The sequence below is a fragment of the Danaus plexippus genome, chromosome 7 (genome assembly GCF_018135715.1).
Source record: "Danaus plexippus chromosome 7, MEX_DaPlex, whole genome shotgun sequence".
Taxonomy (NCBI): Eukaryota; Metazoa; Arthropoda; class Insecta; order Lepidoptera; family Nymphalidae; genus Danaus; species Danaus plexippus.
Genome location: NC_083541.1, coordinates 5,283,211 through 5,305,857, shown reverse-complemented (window position 1 = coordinate 5,305,857; position 22,647 = coordinate 5,283,211).

Sequence of the window (22,647 nt, the reverse complement as noted above, 5' to 3'; positions counted from 1 at the left end):
GAATATACCGTTAAGATCCTTTAAATAATGAAAGTATACTGGAATGTTACGGTTTATTTGATGGCATTTATAATCATTAACTATTAATGTTACAATCAAAAAGAACTTATCATACAATATTCACTATATTAATAAATTCCTCCCGAGTCTTGACATACCTATTTCTGACGTTGGCCGTCAATTGGGCATAAAGTTATGAGAATTTATGACACGTTTATATGTTATAGGTGGTCTGAAGATGTGAAAAAATAAGGAAAGAATAAAGAAGAACACATTGTTATATTGTCCAATATGTTGTTTTTTATTAGTGAAAATAGAAAATGTTAAATCCGCAAGAAATTTTATTAAGATTGATAATTATTTTTCTTATTTATGACATATTATGTAAGATATAAATATTTATATTTATATAATTATTTTCTTTAGGATCCTATGTAATATTTTATAAGTATTGTAAATTTAATAAAATCAAAATTCACAGTTACAGTTACAGGTGGTAGAGCCTAGCTGTAGTCATGTTACGATAGATCGAACACGGGCTGACTCGATCGGGCCACCACCCTCTCACAGATGACCGGCGTGAAGTAGCCTTTAATGGCTGCGTATTGTCCTATTCCATCCATTTCCTGTCACTTCTATTTCCCACCTCTCCCTATTCCTAAAAAACCAAAGTTGGCAACGCATCCGCAACAAAGATGTTGCGGATGTCATGGGCTACGGTGACTACTGCTCACCAAGTAGGCCGTCAGCTGGTTTGCCACCTTTGACATAAAAAAAAGGTTAGATAAATTAATAACAATAAAACGTAGTTAAATGACGAAAAATACTTCTTTTAATGATAATTTGTTGTTCCAATTTTAAGCAAATTTAAAAATATAAACGATGTCGATTATAAAATGTAAATAGGTCTTTCATTAGAGTTTTTAATATTATTTTTCAGTTTCTATGTAAAGGATGCAGCCTTTTTATTTTAAGGATTTGAAATGTGTATTGAACATTCTGATAATCTACAAAATTATTATTAACGCCAAAAGAATTAATGCAAATCGAAAACAGTACCTATCTCTCTTTTACAAACAATTTTTTTTTTGTATTTTGTTAAAACGACATTTACTTTCTTCGAAAGACTTGTTTGTGTGTCAGTCTATTTATTTCGTCTAATCTCTGAAATGACAGGAACTATTTTGAAAAAATAGCTGAAACTAGATCAGGCAAAACGTGATGTAATCAGAAATGAACAAGGATAGTCTTAGTTTTTTTTTCTTATTAATATAAATAATAATTAAAATAAGTATTAAGAGAGGCAATTGCCAGCCGCATCTAGCATTAAAATATAAGCATTACTCACAGTAATAATACCTTTTTCTGTTTTGACCTAAAAAGTAAAACTATTGTAATAATTTTACTTTTTTGTAATTAAAAGCAGCTTCAATTAATCATGTGAACCTTATATCAAATTGTCACCACGACTGTATAGAGGTATGGTCCCTCAATATTTTACTTAAATAAAGAAAATCCTTAAGATTATTAAATTGATATAATTTTTATTACTAAGCTCGTAATACACCATTTTCTTATCCATCAACATTACTTGGAGTTGTAAACTCACGCTCTGCTAGAATCAAACCGTAACTTATTGAAAATAACTTCAAAGAGTATTTCTTACGCTCTTGCAATAAACTTAATGTATTCTTATGTTCTTAAAATGACTTAAGCAATAAAACAAAAATAAAACTTGATAGTATTAAGTGAGGAAAATTATTCACTTGCTATAATTTCCAAGTTATGGACGCATTTAAGTAATTCTCTAAACGTTCGAAGGTTCTTATCGGACCATTTAATCTTTTAAGGACTTCGAGAAGTTTTCAATTGTTCACGACGATTCTGAATTCTTCTGGGCTCAAATTGTATATTACCTTTCTGACATCAAGGAAAATACAAATAAAATGCTTAAAGTGATACAACGAATACAATTTTTGTATGGGATATAATTATTTTAAGTAGTAAAAGGTAGAAATATTCAAAATGTTATATCTTTTAGTGTTTCTTTAAACTATTGAGTGGGCGTGTTATAGAAATAATAATGACACTATGCCGAAATTCATAAGGTATTATTAAATCAAATATTAAAACGTACTTCCAAGAGAAAAGTGTCACCTTAAATTAGGAAGCAAAAACAGTTTTTCGGTCGTTGTCACGATTGGGTTGTGTACTTATTACTCAATTTATTTTTTTATAAAACATATGTTTCGGAACTATCATGCAGCGTAACATTCTAAATTTTATTGTAATATTTATTTAAAAAAAATGAAATATATATATGAACTTTTCATCTCAACTCAGATAAATCTTGATTTGAGTAAGAACTGACATTTTATAATAATGTTACTGGCTGGATTCCATCCAAAAATAAAGGGGATGAACTGCATTGACGTTACTGAACTTAAAACGGGTCATGGTGTGCTATTTGCTCTATTTTATTTCGGTCTCAATTTCAATTGTAGGACACTCTGATTACGGATATAGCGGCTATAAATCTAGAAAACATGCTATCCTGCCAAGAACTTTGTCGTAAACGCCTGCTTTGAGTATCTTGACACTTAGCTTATTGCGACCATATAAAACACGTCATGTAGATTGTCATAAAAATTCCTGTCATAATATATAAAAAAAACTTATTGAAAAACAATACTGTATAGAATACAAAAATAATGGTGACATACGAATATAAACATACGGATTTACTTCCATTTCTTTTATGTAATTGAATGTCTATGATATTTGCATACTTTTGGAAGTAGGTAATATTTCTTAATGGTATGAATAGTTTAGTAAAGTCAAACCAAAATTAACACGCACTCAGTTTAATCAATCTAAACAGCCGTAGGTAGGAAGCAAAGTACAACTTTTCTAATCTTTAATTCATCACGGTGTTAGCGAAGAAGTTTTCCCTCGATACAACTGATTTTACCTTCGTTTATTACCTCTCCCTTCGGGCCGTTGTAAATTGACTGTGAAGACTTTGTTCACTGAAAATTATTTATTGTACCACATTATTTATGAGAGAAAATACAAAGTGATACATTATTTTCTTTCAGAAAAGACTTTTTTATTATTTTATCCATTAAACTTTGTTAACACTTAGGTGATTCTAATATATAAAATAAATCTTTAAATTATTACACTTTATTTAACTATACCATTCGACATTAATAAAGATTAATTTAATTTATTTGAAATGATTTTAAGCTATTACTTTTTTGAACGACTTCATTAATTATATTGTTGAAAGTCTGAACTGAAATAATATGTATGTGTCAATATTTATAATCTGTTCAAATGAGGTTTAATTACTGAATTAAAAATGTTAAAAATAAATTTAGAAACTTACAAAAAGGTTCTATGTACTATGTTATAAGCCTAAGATACTAAATTGCTATGGCATCTCCGCTTACACAGTTTTTTATAGTAGTTATTTATTACTAACATTTATCAAAGGCATGTTGCGGTTTAAATAGGCTAATGGAAAATGATGTAGGCATGTCACTTTGTTAGACTACTATCGATTTTAGTTATTTAGAAGGAAGATGTCAGTTTAGAAATAGATATTTTAATTATTATGTAACAGAATTGCCTAAACTTTAAATTTTTAAATTACTGACCAGTGGATTATTGGTCTTATTTGTTTCTGACCAGTAGACTTAGTGCTGAAACTAAAGGGCGGATTTAATGTTGAAACGATATCTACCAGTTAAGGCACTATTACACTTAAAGTCTTTATTGATAACGTAATTTTGTTTGAAATAGAATGAAATTTTAAGAAAAAAATACATAATTGAAATTAAAAGGTTATTTAATAAAAAAATAAGTTATTAACATATTATACAACAATAAGAAAAAAGAACCCATAATTTATTACTACTTCGTTATAACTCTTCTCTGTTTATTGGAAAAGATTTTATGTAATACGAGTATAATGAAATATTTCACAACTGTTTAAGAACCTAGATATTGTCTAGGACTGTCATTTTATGTTTTAATTTCTATATGAAAGTTGAATATTTGTTATATTTCCCATTTCTCATTAGATTTTTTTTAGAAACGTATATTAATTCTATTTATTGTAACTGAATAAACTCATGGTGGCCTAGAGGTTAAAGGCCCGCCTCTCAAACGTGAGGGCGCGGGTTCGAAACCTGGCAAAACGTGAGGGTGGCGGATTCGAAACCTGGCAAGTACCAATGTAATCTTTTCCAAGTCATATGTACTTTCTAAGAGTATTTAGACAGCACTGACAGACAGACGGTGAAGGAAAACATCGTGAGGAAACCTGGTCTTATAATTTCAAACTATAAGATTGAAATCACCAAACCGTCTTGACCAAGCGTGGTGATTAATGCTCTAACCTTCTCCATATGAGAAGAGGCCTTTGCTCAGCAGTGGGCTCCGATAGGCTGATGATGATTGTAACTGAATCCTGGCTTTTTATATTATTATGAGTTTGTTGATAATAGAAAACAGATATTCAAATTTAAAAAAAGAGAAATTTTTTACTTAAATTTGGATATCCCACAGAAAAAAGCTTAAATACATAACATGGAAGGCCACATAACCGTTCAATGTTACCCGGAAAATAGAGTTATAATAATTTTCCCGGAATCATCTCTCTTAAGAGCTATTCCTAATAAGATGAAACAAAGTAACATAATACTTCACATAATGTGGAAATGATCCAAATTGTCTCGTACGTTTGAGGGTTAACTTTGTGTACTTTCAGGGTCAATATTGGCAATTATGTCACGCCCAATCAGTACTTCGAATAATTTATCTAGTGGGACTCTATTATTCTTAGATAAATTTATAATATGCTTCAACGTAAAATTAATCGGTATATGGGGCTCGTCATATCATTATTTACGGGCCTTTATATTATATTCTTCATAACGAATATTTATCTGAAAACGATATGTTATTTTATTTGTAACAAAACATTCTGTCACTGCGTAACAATTTCATTTCAAAAACTCCAATTATATTCGTTTGCAGACATTCATTGTGCGTCGGTGTGATAATGATTTTTCAATGTTTTACGTATCCGTTTTTTAGTTTTTCACTATAAACATTATTTACGCATTCTGCCTTTAATACTCCACTCACTCTTGTATTGAACACACCCAAGTTTTACAGGAAACACAGTAGCAGACATACTATTCCAATCCCTTGCTTTGCTTATGAGGAAGACAAAAGCATAATTAACCGGCCAATGTTTTCGCTACGTTAAGTTAATTCCAATAATTTAGATTTACGATGCTTCATAAAAACCAGCGTAGTCTAAGACTGCACTTTCCAAATCTTCCATTCCCGTATTTTCTATAACTTTACATAAAAGTAAATAAACAATAATAATATTTCCAAGTGTAAATATGATACGAGAAGAACGCTTCAGTAAACGTAAAAATGCCAATCTTTTACTAAAACTTTCCGAAGATAATTTTTTTTTTATAACTTAAATAAGTTTGTTTATTTTTTAGAAAGACTTTAGAGAAATTGATGCATTAGTTTGCTTTGTTTGGTACATATATATAAAGTTGAATATAGATTTGAGTTATGAAGTTTTTTTTCCATTCTAATAGTTAAAAAAATAGCATTGCTTAAACAAATTCGTTTAACATACAAATGAGTATTAATTACACGAGTAAAACTTGTTTGGAGCAGTCTCAAGATAAAGCATTTCGTTATTATTTTTTAACTATCTCTAATACGGAAAAATAACATGATTTTTTTTTGGAATTACGAATGATTCACGAAGACAATTATGATATATACAATAATTTAAGATACTAAATCATCTACCTCGAATTGTATCTTAGGGAATTTCTATTTGTAAGGTAGGAATTATAAAAAATTGCGAGTAAAAGCGTCAAGACGAAGAAATAAAGTGATTATTATAAATTTTTTACAATTATAGAAATACATTTTTATAATTGGTGACATATGAGACTTAAATCCCTTTGAAACATCAGTCAGACAGTTTAAACCCCACAATCATATTAATTGCTTCTAATATGTAATTGTTATACCTTAATATGTCTACTTTATATATGATTTTAGACTTATTTTTGATCTTTTTATATAATTGAACTTTATGAAGGTGGCAGACCCGAGCTGTGGTCAAGTTACTGCAGGTCGAACATGGGCTGGCTCGACCGGGGAAGTACCGCCCTCTCACAATGAGTTAGAGAGCCGGTTGCTCTTTCCCTTTTGCCACCCTTTCCCTCCCTTTCCCATCTTTTTCTACCCCTATTCCCCAATCAAGGGTGGCAATACATCCGCAAATCTATGTTGCGGATGTCCATGGGCGACGGTACTAACTCCATCAGGTAGACCGTTTGCTGGGGTGTCTTCTTAAGCACAAAAAAATAAATAAATACGGGTAGTCGAATTTCATAAATATTCTTCTATTAATACCAAACTTTCTTCTTAAGGAGCTAAAAGAGATCAGTCGCCGTCCTTTATACATTTTGACAAAAAGCTATAATGCTTTTATTATGCAGGAAACGGAAATTATAATTCACGGAAAGCGTCAGCAAAAACGCCATGCAAATTAAATTTATTCCTATAATAATATTATAAATATTCATTTAATTCAGAATCTTCGGTAAGCTTTGTTGGTTCGGGAATTAATTCTCTATTTGTCAATTCTGATTGGACATCAAATGGCTCTAATCGAAATATCCATGAAGGAACTTTTACTGTTGTTGAAAATAATTCGCGTTCTGCAGATGTAGACTAGTAAAATTGCCCAGGAATAAATATTTAGTAGGTGTAACAAAAGACTACAACTGTAGTAACCTTGTGTGTTCGAATCGTTATTATCAACTTTTGTTTGGGGAATGGGACTAATTTGAGAACAAAGTTTAAAAACGACAAAGTAAAGTAAAGTAAACAAAAGCGTAAGCGATCGAGTATTGTCTTAATTGAATTTACATTAAAATGTAAAAAAAAACTACGTAAACGTAAGAACCGCATCTTGATTTTAAAGCAGTGAATCTGACTTTATAATTTATATTATTCTAAATGTCACAGATGCAAAGGATTGCTGTATATTTTTTATAGCTATTATTAAACAGGAGTTTTTTTGGGGATTTTAAAAAAATAATTATCCAAAAGGTGGACTCTGGCTATAAAATAGCTAAATTTGACTTGTAATATATGTATTGTGTTCTCAAAATTTTGTATTGTAATTGTATGTATCTCAAAATTTTGTTGTATATAAAACTACTACATTTTTCAGTGGAGTTTTTATAAAACGGAATTGTAGTTATCACAGTAGGTCACCATTACAGCAGCATGGACAACATCTCCGTACGAACGACAATGGAAATTACATTTTATTTTACGGAATTCAGAATGAAAATCTAAATGAAAAATATGATGAGTACCGGTCGTTTGTTAATGAAATGTTATATTTATTTTAAATAGAATGTTTTTTTTTATTCTCCAGGCTAGATATTTAAAATAAAGAAATAAATTTGTGAATTCGTTTTTATACGACACTTTAATATTTAGTTTTTCTCTTGTCACTTCTCTTAATAGCACAATGGAAGTTAAATATATATGCATTTATGCCATTTAAGTGTTTTCATTTTTAACAGTATAGGAATTAAGGAAACAAAATAGAATATCCTCAATTATATTTTAGGCCTCCAATTTTGGAACCTAATAGGTTGGGGATGCTCGTTATACATATCTATATGTAAAACTGACTCCTATTCTCTCCTACAAATCAGAACAAATTTTCTAAATTCTAGTGAAATTTGACTAAAAGAAGGATGAAAAACGTTTAAATTAAAAATAAAATGGAAACCGCGTTATAAACATGATCAGAAAAATAATTTTAATAAATTTTTGTTCAAAGTAGATGTACGTGATATTTTATAGGAAAAATTTAATCTCTTTACGTAAATTTAAAAATCCTTTGTAATATTATAATCCAATAGTCTACAAGGTAAAGTTGTCGATTTTTTTATTCATGTCATGAATTTTAATCCATGACTGAATAAATATTTTTACGGAATATATTTATTTAAGGTTTTTCCAAAGAAAGAAATTGTATGCTAAAAAAAAAAAACAAAAAGTTGTTAATTTTGATGCAAAGAGAAAAGTATGAAGTGGCTGTTGTGTGCTCTTGAATATTTTGCAACGTGAAAAATCATAAAACCTTTCAAAAGGAATAAGGCTGTCATTGTACTTGGCATTCATTTAAAGTGACACTTCAGTAACACTAGTGCTGAATGTGAAATAGAGATATAAATACATCTCTTAAAATAAGTTCTTAACTATTCTATTACAAAAATTACTGGCTTTATAATTTTTTTTCTGTAAGGCTTTGGCATTTCTTGATATATTACTTTTGTATAAACTTATAAAATAGTGAAGTTGGCTCCTTGAATTACTTTTCTTGTCTGTCAACATATTTTAAACTTACTTTGTAAGTTCAGAAGTGTTAATTTAGCACTAGCATCTACTAATATTATTATATAAACGTACAAAAGAGCTTCATAATTAAATAAGTCTGACCTATTTCAAGGTAAGAAGGTTTTCTAACAAACTTGCAAAATTTCAAAAAGAGCAATTAATTAAAAACATCAAATGTAATTTCAAATTAATTATTCTGAAGCCACGCGACTGCACCGTTTGAAACACAAACGAATCCCTAAGGTAAGTTACATATTTTCCATAAAGCTTGATCTTGGATCTTTTAATTTTTTTAATTAAGTTAAAATTAAAAAACTTCAAACTCGTTACGTATGAAAGGAATATTGAAAAAGTATCTTTCAAATGTGCAGGAAATGCATGTAAAGTTGAGACCTATTTGTATTATATGTACATACATAGATCGTTATATATATTACATATCTATACTTATTAATGATAATATATATTTTTGAATTAATTAAAAAATTCAAATACTCAGTATCGATATGAAATAACCTTTACGTTTTAATAAAGTTTAAAATTTAAAATTCCTACATTTGATGTAAATTCTGAAGAGTTGGTTAACAAAATATTTCATATTTCATGTTATGTAAAAAAAAAATTATTAACTTCAATATAATATCGTTCAGTATATTGATGTACAAATGGGAGCAAGTTAACCTTTGATGTTTATGAATAGTACTTAAAAAGGAAGCTTAAATATAATACTGAAGCTTGCCAATAATTCGATATGGAGGGGAAGAGAATTGAACAAACATTGACCCAGGACAATAGCCCGGCCTTCAAAAATGGGATTCTTTTGTTTATTGTTAGCAGAACGATTTTATAATAAACAATAATAATTGAAAAGCGCTTAATAACCACGTTTTTCACTTCTAGAAACTAACAAACACTTATTCTTCAAACAATACTTACAAATTGAACTGAATATCCTAACAATCATGTTGAATTGAAAAAGGTTTTAGGTTTCCGAGGACCCGAAATAAGGTTGACGCTCTTTAAGATGATGACTTCACTTGAAAATATTGACACAGCCACCCACTGCCATCCACAGTTTAATGGCGGCTGCCTGAAAATTGTTTACATATTACTTAGAATTCTTAAGTTGGTTACAGAAAATTTCCTTTTCAAATATTTTTTCTGCCATGTTTAAGGTGTGATTTAATCATATACTTGAGCGGTTAAATGGTGTGACATAGGCGGCATCTGCCATTTGCAGGCTTCACATGTATTGAAATTCTTGGAGGTTTTCACGTTATTTATTTCTTGTGAAATCTAAAGTAAAGTTTATATTTTCCATGCTAAAGTTTGACAAAGTAGGTGAGTGGTTAACTATTGCTCAATTTGTAACATATATATGCTCTGTTTTTAGATAGATTCTAAAATGCCATGCCAGTCTCATATAAACTAAAAATAGCTATGCTGACATTACAAACTATTAACATAAAATTTAGTGACAGCAAAATAACGTCAAAAAAAATTTAAACTAGCAGATACGATCGCATCTATTAAATTAGTGTATTATTATGAGATCTAAGATTTTCGCGAGTATTCATTTAAATGAAACTAGTATTACGAAGAGGAGCATCGGTACAAGAGGAGCATCGGTACAAGGGTTAAGGAACACATCTCAGACATCAAAAACAGGCGCGCGTCGAAGTCAGCAGTGTGTGAACACACGATGGACAAACCAGGCCACTACATTCGTTTTGATAAACCTCAAATCCTCGCTCGGGAAGATAAGTATATACCGAGATTAATTCGCGAGGCTATTGAAATTAAAAAACATCCCAATTTCAATAGAGAAGATGGCTGGAATCTATCAAACACCTGGGACCCCGTTCTTAAAAATATAAAATCCCATGTCCGCAACCACACCGCAGGACCTCAAGACACCGTGAGCGCATTCTGCCGGCATCCAGAGCGGTACGCCAGAAAATTAAGAAATCGATGGCGGTAGATGATAAATAACAAGGACCAACTGACAGACATTCACACCTCGTCTGCCCGTGATCACGGTTGCTGCAAAGTAACCGAAACGTCGGGATTATGTAGTTTTTAAATAATAAAATCCGCGTAGTAAATCCGAATAATACTAGTTTCATTTAGTGTATTATTATTGTACTTTCGTTTAAATCACCCTTATAGAACAGAGGTTCTTAATTTACTGTTTGAAATATTTTAACCAATAAAAATACACATAAGTCCATTGCTAATGTTTTTAGGTCCGTTTCTCATAAATAATTCGGTATTTTTCTCCTTGTTTTAGATATCACTTTAATTTTTCAAAGAATTTGTTTTATTGTTATTGAAAGTTCCTTTATGGAAATAGAATTGGTTTTAAAATGTTGTTTTACTTCAACCTGTGACATAAAAATAACTATATAACTGGGAGAATGTTTACTTAGCAATTTTAAACATACTAATAATAAAAATATTATTTCTTCATTTAAAATTTTCTATATTAGTGATGGCCACATTTAAAAAATTTCGTATTCGATTTTAAATGGCAAAATCGATTTAGACAAAGTTGAATCTCATTAATAATGTTCATTCGTTTTCGGATCGAACTTAATTTATAGCATATGTGTTAACTTTTTTCCTAAGTATGTAATGTTAATGGAAAGTATTAAAAAGACATTCCTTATCCAAACTCTCTATTTATTTATATAACATTTGGATTGTGACATAAAAATAATCGAACAATTAATTCTAGGCGTCCAATAACAATTAATAGATGGAATGGCTATTCAGATTACATAATTCTCAAAGACTATGGAAATTCTAAATTATAGGTCTAAATAGTTAACATTCCAACAGACAAATAGGATATAATACATAAACTGTAGTTGTAAATTGTTTTGTTCAGGGATTAACTTTATTGCTTCTGAAGTTTGCCAACATAGGCTTATATTTAGTAGCCCTTAACAAATTTTCGTAAACTATTATTAAAACTAATTATTCAATACCTGTTAAATATTTATAAACGCTGGGTTCCAAAACGTTTGAAGTTACTAGTTTTAATCTTTTTTTAAAGACTCGAATAATATATTTTTTTTATAAAACGTAGCGAGAAAAAAAATTATTTGCATACAACTATAAGTTGTGCGTATTCCCAAAGAAGAAAATTTAAATTTTGTTCAATTGAAAATTTTTAGAATAAATTTGTCTAGCATGTGTAGAATGAAAACACAATTTTACAACAAACCTGTAAGAATTGAAACTTTTTCAAACTAGTGGAACTGAATTCATTATTCATCAAGTAAAGCACACATATATATATTTTCTTTGATAACATTTGGTAACATTTTTAACAATAGTAATAATATTTGTATTCAGCATTTGGAATGCTTTTCTTTATTTTAATTTTAAGAAAACAAATATATAGTCAATAGATTTTTTTTTGGCAATGAAGAAACGATCGGACAATATACAAGCCGGGTAATCTTGCTTAACAAATTTATGTCACTGTTTTATTCAAAGTGAAGTTTCAGTATGCGAACAAATGGAAATCATTTACAAAGAATGTCGCAAAACGAAAAAAATTACGTTATCTACTTTAAAAAAAATAGTATATTCTTTATTGGTACATAAATTTTGTTTATGTTCACAATTTAAAAAGTAATAACAGATTTTCATCATCGTTTTTCTTTCGACAGTATTGGGTGTCGAATTCACCTCATAAAATATATGCTAATATCAAATTAAGGAGTTGAATAAACATAATGAGATCTAAGACTTTCGCGAGTTTTATTCATTTAAATGAAACTAATATATTTTCGGATATACTACGCGGATTTTATTATTTTAAAACTACATAATTCCGACGTTTCGGTTGGTGATTAACCGTGATGGTTGCTGAAAAGTAACACGAGATTTTTAGTTGAATAAACAGTCTAATAATTGTCATGGCCAATAGAAATAACTTTAAACTTCATATGACATATAATACATATAAATTTAATGTCATAATATAGTTTTCATTCATACATTATTAAATACTGTTATGAAAGTTATTTTCATCTTTGTTATTGTCCGCTATTTCCTAAAACAATTATTGTAATATATTTCTTAAGTTTTTGAGAAATCATTACATAATTATTCATTAATCCCGAAACTTCTTTAATTTTACTTCCTTCTATAGCAATCAAATTCAGTTATTTATGATACTTTAAACAAATTTCGAATAATTTTCAATAAATTATTCAACCGCTTTCAAGTCAACGTTATTAATAATTAAATGTTAGTTAATTTGATTAAAATTTTAATTTTGCCTTTAAAACTTTAATCGGAACTCTTAAAATTTTATATAGTATAAAAAATATATTTTAATAAGAAAAAAATGTTTAAAAACGTCAAAAGTTTAAAATGCTCACTAGAAAGTAATTATTAATAATAAAAATCTATAAAAGTAATATGTATCATATGCACTGTGTGTGCACACAGAATAAACGCTACTTCCTGTGGGACGTAGCATTTATTCTGTGTGCAAAACTTAATAATAAGGGCGGTTGAAGTGACTTAAAGTTCATGATAATGAGTATTAAAATAGATTATAAAATAAATTAAATTACAAAATAGATGAAATAGTCTCGGAATTTTACTAGTTATCTTTCAGTAATCAAGACAGTGTTTAGAGATCTTAAGTTGAGTTAATACTCTTTTAATTTTTAGCGGAACGAACCAAAAGCTATTATACCTTTATTATACATAAACCAGAAATTAAAATTCGGGGCAAGCCCCGCTTAAAACCCATGCAAATTACATTTATTCCTACAAATATTAGTATAAATATTCATCAGAGTTAAATCTTGGGTAGGCCTTGTTGTTACAGGAATTATTTACCTATTTGGAAATTATGTTGGAGGTATAAAGGACAAAAGACAAATAAGTATACGTTTAAATAATTTTGCTTCAAACTTTCATTAAATGTGTAATATTCTTGGCAATGAACCATTATTTTAAGGAAACAAATAATTTAATCAAACCAGGGCTTAGAATATCTGCAAAATTTTTAATTTATACTCGTAACATCTTCATGTAATATTGAAGAATGTTGTTCCGATAACATCTATATGTTATTCATTGCCTTTAAAACAGTGGTTCCCAACATTTTCTTGACTAGGTACCACTTTGTATTGTTTGTTGTTATCACGGGACCACGATGTAAAAGAAAAATAAAGTGAACAACTAAGAAAATAAATTTTAATAAAAAACTCAATGTATTTCGTATCCACAAAAATATTACACATTAATAAAATATAACAAAAATATTAAACATTAATAAAATTTAAAAGAATTTGGAATCTGTTCGCGGACCACTTCTAGTTCACAATCTCGGACCACCGGTGGGAACCACTGCTTTAAAGGTATGTTATTAGAATGTTAAAATGAATTTCTTCAGAGATTTTGTTTTATCTAATGATTCCTGATTATCAGATTATTATATTTTGAACTAGCTTGGGTTACGTAAATCAAAACCATTTTTAATATAGAGGGTAATGTTTTTTCATCTACCGTCAAACAACTTAACCTACTCTCGAGTGAGTTTTTTGTCAGCTGGGTAATTAAGACCCTAAAAAAATCATTTACAATTATTCAAGCTACGACCGTTGACTAGACTTGAAGTTCTTAATTTGGATATTGTTGTATTGCATTCGTGACTAACGGATATGAAGAAAAATTGTGATGATTACGAATAAAGAGACTAAGTGGGGAAAGTATTTTATGCTTGATTGATCCTGCTGTCAATCAATCTTCAATATATTTGTTATACAAAATTTTTAATAGTATTAAAAGGGTTTAATAAAATAAAGGCGCTAAACCAACTTAAAAAAAGTAATAAACTTAAAATATATAGTAAATTAAATTGTATGTGTATATAATTAAGTTGTCCATCAAGTGAAAATGCTTTTTGTTATTTTCTCATGTTTCCTTCGAAGATGCTGATATTTGAAAAATCGCTAGACCATAACAAGAGATAATTTCGAACCCCAAATGTGATAATTCAAAATGAGTTTTATCTTCCACTCACTTTATTAAAACTGATATTTTCTTAATAGACAAGTAACATTATTCCGAGTTATATATATTCTGTACCTCTGATAATGGTGTCTTTCTTTTATTACATTTATTCGAAGCTAAATAGATATAAAATTACATATTAATTAGATTTTATTTATTTGTTATTACAAAAACACCTCTGTTTGTTTCTTTTTGTGAGCTTTGCCAATCAGCTTTGCTTTTTTTGTCAGCTTTGCCGTGATTTCTTTGTGTTAACTTGTTGTTTTTACGTGATGCCATTTTATTTTGTCAATACGGCATTCTATATTAGATTTTTATATACTATTTTGTACATTTATACCAGCAATTCCTTAAAATGTGACCACGTGATACTTAAGTACGAATAGTAACTTATTCTTACCTAAGTAATATAATATACACTATGGATCCCTAACTACTAATAAACCCTCCCCGGCCCAGGTTCATGACTTTATTGATGTATTTATTATCCACGATTAACATCATTGTCGGACTTGGCGTGATTTATCACTATGGAGTTGAAAAGCCTCTCTTGCCTCCAAAGCGGTCATCTCCGACTGATTCAGTTCGGAGTTATCCTGGAATTTGCAATTCGTCCCATCACTAACCAAACCAATTAATACCAAACCAACAATCTCTAAGACGGAAGAGGCACTTCTTGACATTGTGGACGAAATGTGCGGGATAAAGTTTTAAAAAAAATCCTGAAGTAAAATTTAAATATTAAGTGTCCTGCATAGTTACGTCTAAAATATGGACTGAGGTGGTAAAACAATATTCTCCAGGTTGCCAGAGTTCCCAAAGTTTGAACCCCCGTGTCGATGAACCTTTTCTTTGTATATTTTCTTTTTGATTTAAAAATGACCTATTATCTAGACTAACGCTGAAGAGGAATTGAATCGTTATCTCTGGTATTATTAAATCACTCAGCGGGGGGTTATTATGAAACGGATATGTTGTTATCACAGTAGGCCATCATTAGAGCAGCGGGTATCGAATCTTTGTAAGAATTGTAATGGAAATAAAATCGCATCGATTTCCTTCATACTTTTCGTGGCATACATAAAAAATAAGATTGAAGAATTATCACGTATATAGTTATAGCTATAGCCGTTATAAATTATTTTAAATTATTCGTACTTAATAAAAAAAAATTGGAAAATATTACACAACTCTTTTCTTATAAAGGGACTTTATTTTTTAATATTCGTACAAGCTTCTTTCTTCACATACAATTTTCTGTTTTTGATCGCCGTATTGTTGTGCTCACAAAAATATTTATGGAAATTAAAAGGTTGGATGAGAAATTTACCTTATTTAATGAGCTTAATTCTATCCTTTTGTTTACATTGTTAGGAAAGAAAAAAAAAATGTAAAAATACACTAACAGTTACCAACATTATTTTTTCATTTAATTAATTTTTTGTTAACTTAAATTTTCAATTAAATACATTAGTAATTCCTACCTTTTCACACATAAGATTCTCACCAACCATATTAGAATGAAAACCTATTCCAAACATTAACATACTTTTTGCCCGCATCGTACTTCTCATCAATTAAACTTAGGGAAAACTAGTTATCTACATGTAAATTTAATCTAATTCCATGTATTGTTCGTCTTATAAGAGACATCGTAAAATATGAGCATATTTTTAAATATTCTTATATTTTTTAATAAGTATTTATTGCTCTAAAACTTTGAAATATCTATCCGAATAATAAAGACCTTTGGAATAAATTCTGGATATGAGAAATTGTTACACCTGAATTATATAATCGTTAACAGAGACGGAAATTAAACAATTAATCTCAAGAGATGTATATATGGATCTGAGTTTCTAGTACAATTATTGTTTCAAAGCTTCCAATGAAAATACAAAGGCACTGTTTCAATATTGACTCCAAAATTTTCAACTGCCATTGCTTTTATTTGTATTCATATTATGAGTGGAAATCTTTTGTTTTAAATAAAACACTTTTATAGTATATAAATATAAAGGTTTTTTATAACACAAGTTGATTCCTTAATTAATTTTTATTGAGGATCTTGTTAAATGGCATTAAATTTTACTCCATGAGGAAGTCGAACCTACCAGGCGTATAGATTTTGTATTCCTCAGCTAATCTATTATATTAACCATTAAAATATCCTTGATGTTAAGGATATTTAATTTCATGAAGAATTAACTTCTATAAGATATTACCCAAGGAGTTTTCTCGATTAGAAGGATTATTCCAAGGAAAAGACATAAATAAAATAAACTCAGTATCGTATTAGTAATGGGATCTTGAAAAACAAGTAATCTTTTTCTTATCGAAACCTTTTATTCTGGAATTCCTTTTCCCTGTCAAGCCTTCGTATATATCTTGTTATCTTAATCTATATGAGACTGAAATGTTACCCACAACCTTATTACAATCTCAAAAAACTTTCAGATGGTATGTTCTTTAGATTTGTTAGTTACTGTGTAGAAATAAATAAAATCCAAAATAAAGTATGATGTTTTGTGTTTATTTAAAATAAATTTTTAATTTTATGTTTAAGATTTTGAAAAACATAACACATCGTATATATTTCTTTGCCTGGGAATTCTATTTAATATAAAAATACATGTTTAGTTCAGTATAGTAATACGTTATAGATCCAAAGACTTTTGGAACTTGGAATATAACTGGAAAAGATAATAAAATTTGATTTGAATATCACCTTGTGATTAGATGTTTATTTACTTGTATAATTGCTACTTACTTAATGTTCCTTATACTGATTTTTAACTTGAAATTAATTTAAAACATATCGTGTCACATTTTTTAAATTAATTAAGAGTTTCCTTTATTTAGTAAAAATTTTTTTTGTAATGAAGAAAGCTTTAAGCCACTCGTTGTTCAAATATTAATTTTTTTGTATTTACCTTCACCTTAGAATAGTCCAACTAAATCGAATCCAATAGTGTGCTATGGTTGAAACTAAAATATACAGATATTTGCTTATTGATATTATTATTTAAACATTTTATTGCCTCAAAAAGGTATGAAAAGGACGGTTTTTGTCTACCGCATTCTCTGGGTCAAATTAGTGAAAACGAAAATGTAGACTTACTGCGCGATTTGTTAAAGAAATGCTACACCTACGCAAGAGGACGAAAGAATTATAGACTATACATACATACAAAGCTTCACCGTGTATAATATATAAATAATTTTGTTGACTACCATAAGATTATGTTATAATAGATGTATATATATACATATAGGCTGATCTTTCAGTCATGAGTGGCACCAACGAGGTTGTAAACCCATGTGGATTGTTGGAGCCGTCACTTTGCAGGGTTCATTTATATGTGGCGTTGGGCGCTTACCCCCACATCCACGTGGCTCAACTTTCACATTCAACTTTCACATATTTTATACCAGTAATTATTTTACATTGTGTACTTATAGCTAATGTTGAAAGAGAAATATAAAAGTTGTTTTCTAAGTTACATTTATTAGACTTTATCGATTGCATGACAAGACCCAAATAGGCTCAGTCTTGCGACATACATATTTATATTTTCATATAACAATTGTGTGTATTCTTATTAAATGACGTTAAAAAGATTTTCAGAATGGAGCTGGAATTAGTTCTTGGAGGGTTATTCTAAAAGATTAGTATAATAGTTGGTAGTGACGTGACCATAATTACCAACCATAAAGCCTGAATGACATTGAGACAGTTTATATATAGATTAGACCTGGAAAGTTAAAGGCTTCATCAGTATCAGCTTGAATAAGGAATTTGTCTAGAAGATATTTGTGACATGATGGATTTTTATGAATTTTTGAAGTAAAGAGGACCCTAATAAATCTCACAAATGTGCAACAAGTAGTTTAGAATGAACTAAATATAGTTAAAACATACACAGACGTTGATGGGGTTCCTTTTCTTATTGTGGTTGGGTAAAGAGATAGTAACAAAATTGCTTAATGTATAAATTAAAACCATTTATTTATTTTGCAAAGTAATTTATGTGAATTATTGCAACCCAACCTTGAATGGGGTATTTTCTTTTTGGACTTTGTGACTTAATCTTGGATACAACATGGTGGAAAACAAGACAGCAGAATAGACATTTCAATACACTCCTACAAAATAAGTATCAAAAGAAATTTAGCAGATTGATAATTGAGAGTAATTTGGTTTTGTTCGTTTTTTTTTTTATATATATTTAATGAATAAAAGATATGTGTGTGAAATTATCACTAAAATGAGCATATTAGTTCCATGACAGAAGATGTGTTGTTAAGTTTCTTATCGGGACCTATTTGAAGTATATTGTTATTAAAGACACATTTATTATTGCATCAGTTCTACTGACAATAAAAAGTTACAAAGTTCCAAAAAAAAAAAAATTTTTTAAATTTGGAAGTCTATCAGATTAATAGTTTTTTATTATTAATATTATTTTGTTATAACGAAATATTTAAATAATTTATTGAATTATAATTTTCAAAAGATTTATTTAAAATTAATAATATTTTTTTTTAATTAATGATTTTCTTGTGTCTCGTGTCATAACTGGTACTAAAGAGTTAAAAGTCATTACAATATTTATTTTTAATAAATAAAATACATTAATACAAACTGTCGTAATAAAAGTCATCTTGTACACATATATACATAGTTACGATTTTGTCGAAGGGAATATTTTGCTATAATTCAAATCAGGCTTTGTTTGCTTAAAAGGCGTGTGTTCAATATTTTGTGTTGTAGTCAACGTGATTTCTAAGAATTTTAACTTATTTTCCCTTAGAGGCTTCTGTATATTTAAGGACTTTTCTCTACTTTATTTTATGAATTCTGCCGTTTTATTCAAAATTCATCGGTCACAAAAGCTGTAATAATTATTGTTCTATTTCAAGAATAACAAACAATAAAAAATTGATTTAAGTTATATATTTATATATCTTAACATAATTAGACGGTACTTGCAAGGAAGGTTGCTTATATTTTTAAGTGATTTGACTACAGAAAGTAAGTTATATAAAAATAATTAAATAATAGTAAAGCATAATAAATGAAAGCGTGTTGTTTACGAGAACATCAAAGCAATTCAAAACAAAGATTAAATATATTGTTGGGATTCAGCAATAAATCGATATGGACTGGGAGAAAATTAAACAAACAAAGACCCAGGACAATACCCTGGCATTGAAAAATAAGCTTTTCATGTCTATTGTAAACACGGCTGTTTACACAAAAATTATGACAATTATTTATTTTACCAAAATTTTTTTCCTTAAAATATGAATAAATTTACTTTTAAGCTTTCGTTTCGAAGTTAAATCAGGCGTCCATTACATATCGTCAAACAAAAATAAACAAAGGAACATACAGAAGCATACAACAAGCAAGGAAATTTATATTTCAATAGATCGTATTGAATACGAAAAATCTTGTTTTGATAAGGGTTAAGGTTTTTGAAGACCTGTAAGGTTAGCGTTGGTAGAGCAAAATTTCAATTGATTTGGCCTCACTTGAATAACTGTTTAGGGTAATTGAAATTCCAGATCTATAATTATGTTAAGGACGTTTGAGGGATGCCATGGATCACTTTTGTAAAAAAAGTTTATTAATGTATAAATTACAAACAAAATTCATTCATCAAACGATAAAATTTATCAAAAATTCATTATATAGTAGGTCAATCGTCAAATGCGACCGGAACTCTATATATCGGAAGTTGTAGGTTCAGATGCTGTTATTGTTTTAAGTTTTTAATACTATATGAATTTAAATATTCAAGTTAGTGAGAGGTTCTTTTTTATTACATTTTATAAGGCTCGGTTTATATTTATCAAGAAATTAATAATATCTCAAAATTTTTCGAACGCCATTCTATTTACTGAGCTCTTTAGAAATATTAATACCTATCAAGATAGCAAGAACGAATGAAATAACCACAAACGAGCGATCAATACGTTTCGTGTGAGAAGGCACTAGGGCTATAAAATCAAACGTCAAGTCTTACTCTATCCTAAAAACGGCTCCGGATTCTACTATAATTACAGAAACGCATGAGAAACAATATCAAATCCCAGAGGATTTGGTATTTGTATGTCGGCGACCAGATCAGACCTATTTCCGACCGACAACTGGGTCGCAAGTCCCTGGCACTGTTGAACCTCTTCTCCCTGCAACGCGATGGACCCGGAACCCATACGGTGAATCCATGAAAGGCTCAGAAGTTTTCGACCGTTGATTACCTTTTAAAAGATTCAATTGGAATAGCATAGAATAGTATTATTACATCTCTTTTTTCGTACTAAGTTTCAAAGGTGAGTCTATTTTATAACAAATAAAGAGTAAGAGTAAATTATAATAAATTAATTGTTTTTTTTTTTTCTGTTATACTCATATTCTTTAAAGCGTGCTTAGGAGTGTGTGTGCGAGCGTTTTTTTTTTTTGTATACTTACAATAGCCTTAATAAAAGTCGGAGGGTAATACTAGTGAGCATGAAATTAAATTTACTACAAAAAGAATTTAGGAGTTTCAAACGGGACATTTGATATAAAAGAGAAAAGTATACGTCAATGGAAAGTTTATACTGTGTTTTTTTTTTCAATTTCTAACATTTTTGTCTAAAAATATCCAAATTATACGATCTCATACTTAAAAAAAACAACGCCCTAATTAGAATATTGTTGAAGTACTTTTCTTAATTGATTTTCCTTCATATAAATATCTTCAAGAGCAATTACAGCGTGAAACAACATCATTATACATTTTCGTTAACGGTAAATGATACCTTTTCTATATTCATTTATTCTAAAATTAAACATTTTTTTATATAATTAATGTATCAAGATATTTTTTTGATAATTAATCCCTGATTTAATTTAGGGCGATAGTAACAGAGTAAAATAGCGAGTAAAAAATTCCAATTGAATCAAATAATATATATTTCATACACTCTTATAAGCATAATATTTCACCATCAACATGATAATGGATCTTGAATCAATGTCTAAATACTTAAATTCTGCACCAACTAGGATACATAAAAGGGCAGTAACAAACTGTGACTCTTGTGAATATTAAATAGCAAACGTTAATTCAAGACACGTTACCGGAATTAAATTTGCTATAGCACCGCTAAGGATATGGCAAAACAGTTATTTTGTTAGATAGATTGATTATTGAGGCTTTGCTAGTTTTGCTGACTTCCTAAAAGGAGCTTGTGGATTTTACGTGAATGTTTTTTATATTTCTTATTTTATATTAAATTATTGGACTGGTTTGCTGGGACGTTTAATTTGTACTGGAAGTTCTATGATATGTATCAATTTTTTTTTCTAAGAATAAGTAAAGGAAAAGAGATTGGAACATACCTTTAAGGCCCTTGATTTAATTGTCATGGTAAAAGGTACCTTCTTGTTTTAGTTTGATATGAATTTTATGGACGTCTAAATTTAAAAGGAAGCTTATTATGTTTGAGAATTATTTTTAATCATACCTGGTATTTAATTTTTTTTCTAAATCCTTCCATTTTAAGTAATTTTCAGGTTTTAGTCGTAGAAAAAGAGGATAACGAGAAAAAATTACATAAAGAGCGTCATAAATGGTAATTCCGATTTGGTTTACAAACTATTTTTTATAGAAACCTAGATATGTCTTGAGTTCTATCAAATATAATTACAAATAAAATGTGTTTCTCCAAGTTTCTTTTACTCTTATAAGTCTTATGTCAATGTCACTCAAAACAAGTAAAGTTGGTCTCATGACAATATTTAAAGTCGCTGTCGCGAGTTCCGGTCGTTTTAATACATCAATACCTCTTTTGCAACGTTTGTTATGTTGCTTCCCCTATTAGTATGCAAAATGCTAATTTAAATGCTGGTTACATAGTCGTCAACCTTGCATATTGTTGCCAGTTTTCTGCGTTCGAAACGTTCATGCGAAAACATGTATCTTTATTGCTTTCTCTTAAAAACATTATTTAAAGTAATCGAATAAATTTATATATGACCATGGGTATTATTCATTTAATTTATTTTACATAAAAATTTGGTTAATATGAGTGATCATAGTGGGATAAGGCTATATTATAATATTAATATTA